Source organism: Panulirus ornatus, chromosome 43 (assembly GCF_036320965.1).
Source record: "Panulirus ornatus isolate Po-2019 chromosome 43, ASM3632096v1, whole genome shotgun sequence".
Taxonomy (NCBI): domain Eukaryota; kingdom Metazoa; phylum Arthropoda; class Malacostraca; order Decapoda; family Palinuridae; genus Panulirus; species Panulirus ornatus.
The window spans coordinates 31,565,757-31,570,756 of NC_092266.1; the positions used below are offsets into that span (position 1 = coordinate 31,565,757).

At 47.2% G+C, this 5,000-nt stretch overlaps 1 protein-coding gene across 2 annotated transcripts in view; it reads right to left on the reverse strand.

Moving 5' to 3' along the window:
* Nucleotides 1–5,000, reverse strand: part of LOC139762504 (uncharacterized) — a 576,746-nt gene that overhangs the window by 359,555 nt on the left and 212,191 nt on the right. The window lies entirely within an intron of this gene.

Here is a 5,000-nt window from a genome sequence, read left to right on the forward strand (position 1 = left end):
CGGGCGGGACGGACCGGGCCGGCGGGCGCTCGGGGCCGCGTGACGTCACCGACACGTCACCGCCGCCCTGACCGACACACACACACTCACGCGCTCATTCAAACACCAGGGAATCGATGGGGAGGGGAGGGCTGGCTGGTAATACACACACACACACACAAACACACACACACACACACACACACACACATTACGCCCGCGCCCTGCCGTCTTCTGCCACGTGCTGCCTCTCGTACCCCTCCCAACACGCGGCAGCAGCAGACAAGCACATCCGTTAACGGTAAGCCGGAGATCGATAAAGCCACTCGCTGCTGACGGAACAGGCAAGCCTCCACACACCAGAATTCCCGCCAGCTCTCACAATCTATTATTAACACAGAACCCATTTATATATATATATATATATATATATATATATATATATATATATATATATATATATATATATATATATATATAATGTAGATAGATAGATAGATAGATAGATAGATAGATAGATTAGATAGATAAATAGATAGATAAGAGAGACACATAGATAGATCATCATCATAAAGATAGATAGACATATGCCATGGATATCTTCACTTTCCTGTTCCAAAATTCAAAAAGGTTCCATCTCCCGTCAGTCGGTACGGCCCCTGGTGGCTCCATCTTTACACCAGCTGGCCTGGAAATCACGGCGTCGCTTCCTGGAACTATAGCGCGCGCGCACACGCGCACACACACACACACACACACACACACACACACACACACACACACACACACACCAAAACAAAAGCGTTAGGGCCGTTCCCACTAGTGTATGTCCAAGTCGATCTTTTTTTCATTCTTTCCACATCTCTTCGTCCAGATTTCCATGCGCATGGAACTTGACATATCCAGTTTCCTCAGGTCCAAGTTTAATGGTACTTTTATATCAGGATCATATTCTCCCCACAAACCTGTGGAGTGTGTGTGGGGGGGTGGTTAAAGGGTGTTTAAAGGGCTTGTCTGGTGGTGGTGGAGGCCTTGTAAGGGGTTGGCCCTTGATGAGGGCCGCTTGAGCGTGGGCTAAGGGTGGGGTGGGGTAACTACCCTCACCCATATATGACCATCGCTTGTAACAATATCAACACATCCTCTGACCTGTCTCCCTCCGTTACCACCCGTCACCATCATGTGTGTATCATACATACGGTACTTACACATACTGAGGCAGAAGTATACATCATACATGCTTATCCTCACAGGTAGATATACATACAAACATACATACACACAAAGGAACGCATACACACACACAAACACACAAAAAGATCTATTGAAGGTGTACATGATGGCAACATACACGAGAATCAAGAGAGAGATGTTACAGTGAGGCCATAAAATTGAATATCGTGGAAGAGAGAAGAGCGGGAGGAGACCTGATCATGAGATCATAACCTTTCAGTTTTTCAAACCTGTTTGATGACGCAGACGGTGAGCAGTTCTTGGAAAGATGTAAGAATAGAACAACCAGAAAACATGACATGAAGTTAAGCAAGGAACATGTCGCAACTGATGTGAAGAAGTGATTTTGTAATATTCAATACACCACTGGCTTCTCATTCTTCATTCTCTACACCAATGTGTAATAACCTCGTGTCTTCATCTAATATCATCTAATATATATATATATATATATATATATATATATATATATATATATATATATATATATTATATATATATATATATATATATGTGGAAATCGAGAACATTATCTCGGAAAGCAAAAATGGGTATGTTTGAAGGAATAGTGGTTCCAACAATGTTGTATGGTTGCGAGGCGTGGGCTATGGATAGAGTTGTGCGCAGGAGGATGGATGTGCTGGAAATGAGATGTTTGAGGACAATGTGTGGTGTGAGGTGGTTTGATCGAGTAAGTAACGTAAGGGTAAGAGAGATGTGTGGAAATAAAAAGAGCGTGGTTGAGAGAGCAGAAGAGGGTGTTTTGAAATGGTTTGGGCACATGGAGAGAATGAGTGAGGAAAGATTGACCAAGAGGATATGTGTCGGAGGTGGAGGGAACGAGGAGAAGAGGGAGACCAAATTGGAGGTGGAAAGATGGAGTGAAAAAGATTTTGTGTGATCGGGGCCTGAACATGCAGGAGGGTGAAAGGAGGGCAAGGAATAGAGTGAATTGGAGCGATGTGGTATACAGGGTTTGACGTGCTGTCAGTGGATTGAATCAAGGCATGTGAAGCGTCTGGGGTAAACCATGGAAAGCTGTGTAGGTATGTATATTTGCGTGTGTGGACGTGTGTATGTACATGTATATGGGGGGGAGGGGGGGTTGGGCCATTTCTTTCGTCTGTTTCCTTGCGCTACCTCGCAAACGCGGGAGACAGCGACAAAGTATAAAAAAAAAAAAAAAAAAAAAAAAAAAAAAAAAATATATTCTTGGGTCCTTAAAATATTTCGTAGATACTGTACTTTCTCTATATATTAAGTAAACACTAACTTAACCTAACCTATCCAGAAGCCACTGCTGGCATTCCAGCTCTACCCAGGAGACTGTCAGCCGTGAGGAGTCGTGCTAGAGGGAGGGAGGTCGGGTGGAGAGCTCCACTATGAAGAGATCGACTTGTGGAGTACTTCAGGGAGACGTGCTGGTCCCCTCACTGACTCCAGTGCGAATCTATGATGAAAATGTCTCAGCAATCACCGTAAATACTGATCATTAGTTAAGATAATGACTCATGGGGTGCCACAGGGAGAGACACGCTTGCTGGTCCCCTCACGGTTTCTCAGAAGCATTTATGGTTCCGGGAGGCCCAACCGCTGGCACGACACCGCAAAGCGACGCAGGTCATACCTGGCTGACACAATCCAGCCCCGAGCAGACCACATACTCGAGGGAGGATATGCTCAGCCACCTGGTATATCACGCAGACCACATACTCGAGGGAGGATATGCTCAGCCACCTGGTATATCACGGAGACACGGTGAGAGTGTCGGTGCCTCGCCTGTGCGAAGACGTTGCCAATAATGTTCCACGGGAAAGTGACGCTTTCGAAGAAGCTGTCCTTTGAAGCGTTACAAACAAGAGATATGAATGTATGACAAAAGATATGGGTGACACGAGACACACACACACACACACACACACACACACACACACACACACACACACACACACATGCACACACACACGCACACACACACACACACACACACACACACACACACACACACACACACACACACACACACACACACACACGAAGCAAATGATAAAATATAATAAATCCAAGAATGAAGGATAAACCTCACACCTCAAAATACATACAGACGGACACAGACTGACCCAATACCGATATATTACGGGAATAATACGCGTCATCACAGCCGAGATGACCAGAGGCGAGACGGGGATGGGGGAGGGGGAATGTTTGGGGGGCGGGAGGGAGGTGGGGGTGGTGTCACGTGACCGAGCTACGTTCAGGAATGTCAAGGTCAAGGTCAAACCTCAGGTGAGGGGTCCTCACTCTTCATCACTCTCACCCTTGACACTCCTCTCACCCTCACTCTCACCCTCCTCCTCCCATCCCTCTCCCTTATATCTTCCCACGTCCACTCCACTTCAAATGCCACCCACCCCAGCTCCCCACACATGTGCCCCCCCCCCCCTTACTTCCTGACCCTCAACATTGGCCATGTACAGGTCTATATATACACAGTCACATATTCCCTCACATATCCCCAACACTTAACATGTGCACAGAGCGGTCGAGGCTCCAGCTGTTGCTACTGCTGCTGTGTTGCTGTGTTGCTACTGCTGTTGCAGCTGCAAGGAGATGGTTCTATGACCGACCCCCCACCCCCCACCCAACATACAGCCGAAATTGATCAATGCCACACGATCAATGGCGTCCAGATGAATCGATTTTGGGTTAGGAATGCGCAGGTCAAGTCAGGTCAGGTTAGGTTAGGTTAGGATTGGTTATAGGAAGCTAGGTTAGGTTAGGATGATGTAGGATTAGGTAGAAGCTAGTTAAGGTGGGATTAGTTTAGAATGAGTTAGAAGTTATTTTAGGTTAAATCTAAGATGGGTTAGGAAGGGATAGGTCAGGTCAGGTTAAGCTGGTTAACGAAAGACTAAGTTAGATCAAGTTAGGATAAGTTAGAAAAGGTTAAGTGAGTCTAAGTCACGCTCCTCCCCTCCCTCCCCTCCCCCCCCGTCACAAACACCTCCGACACCACCACCACCACCACCCCACCCTCATCCCCTTCTCCATGTCAAGTCCTCCCCTTCCCCTCCCCCTCCCTCCCACTTGACACCTACCACACCAAGCGGTCAAACACGTAAGATCCACCCTAATGGGTTATTATCAACACCTCCCCCCCCCTCACCTCCACCTACCACCATCCCTAACCACAAGTTCACCCTATAAACCACCCCCTCCCTCATCATCCCCCATCCCCTCCCTCATCATCCACCACCCCCCCTCTCATCATCCTTCACCCCCTCCCTCATCATCCACCACCCCCCTCTCATCATCCACCACCCCCTCCCTCATCATCCCCCACCTCCTCCCTCATCATCCCCCCTCCCTTTAAGTCGTCAAGGCCAGACTGACCAAAAAGACAGCCTCGGGCGTGTTCAAAACAACGCAGACGCCAACACACTCTGCCAACCGCTTCACCTGGCGGAGGTTTGAGAAAGAAGAAAAAAAATACCTATATCTATATTTATACATGAACTTGATTGCTGCCGATGTAAGAGCTTACTCGGGTAACAATCGCATTCCGAAGCTGTTTTGCATAAACCGCTCGCTCCAGCGAGGCAAGTTTTAGCCTTAGTGTATAGATCGAGACAGAGAAAGATATTTCATAAACTATCAAGAGAGAAAACGGGATGGGGTGGGGGTATTTAGTCTCAGTCTCTCTCTCTCTCTCTCTCTCTCTCTCTCTCTCTCTCTCTCTCTCTCTCTCTCTCTCTCTAGAGAAATAAAGATATTTCGAAAACTCGAAC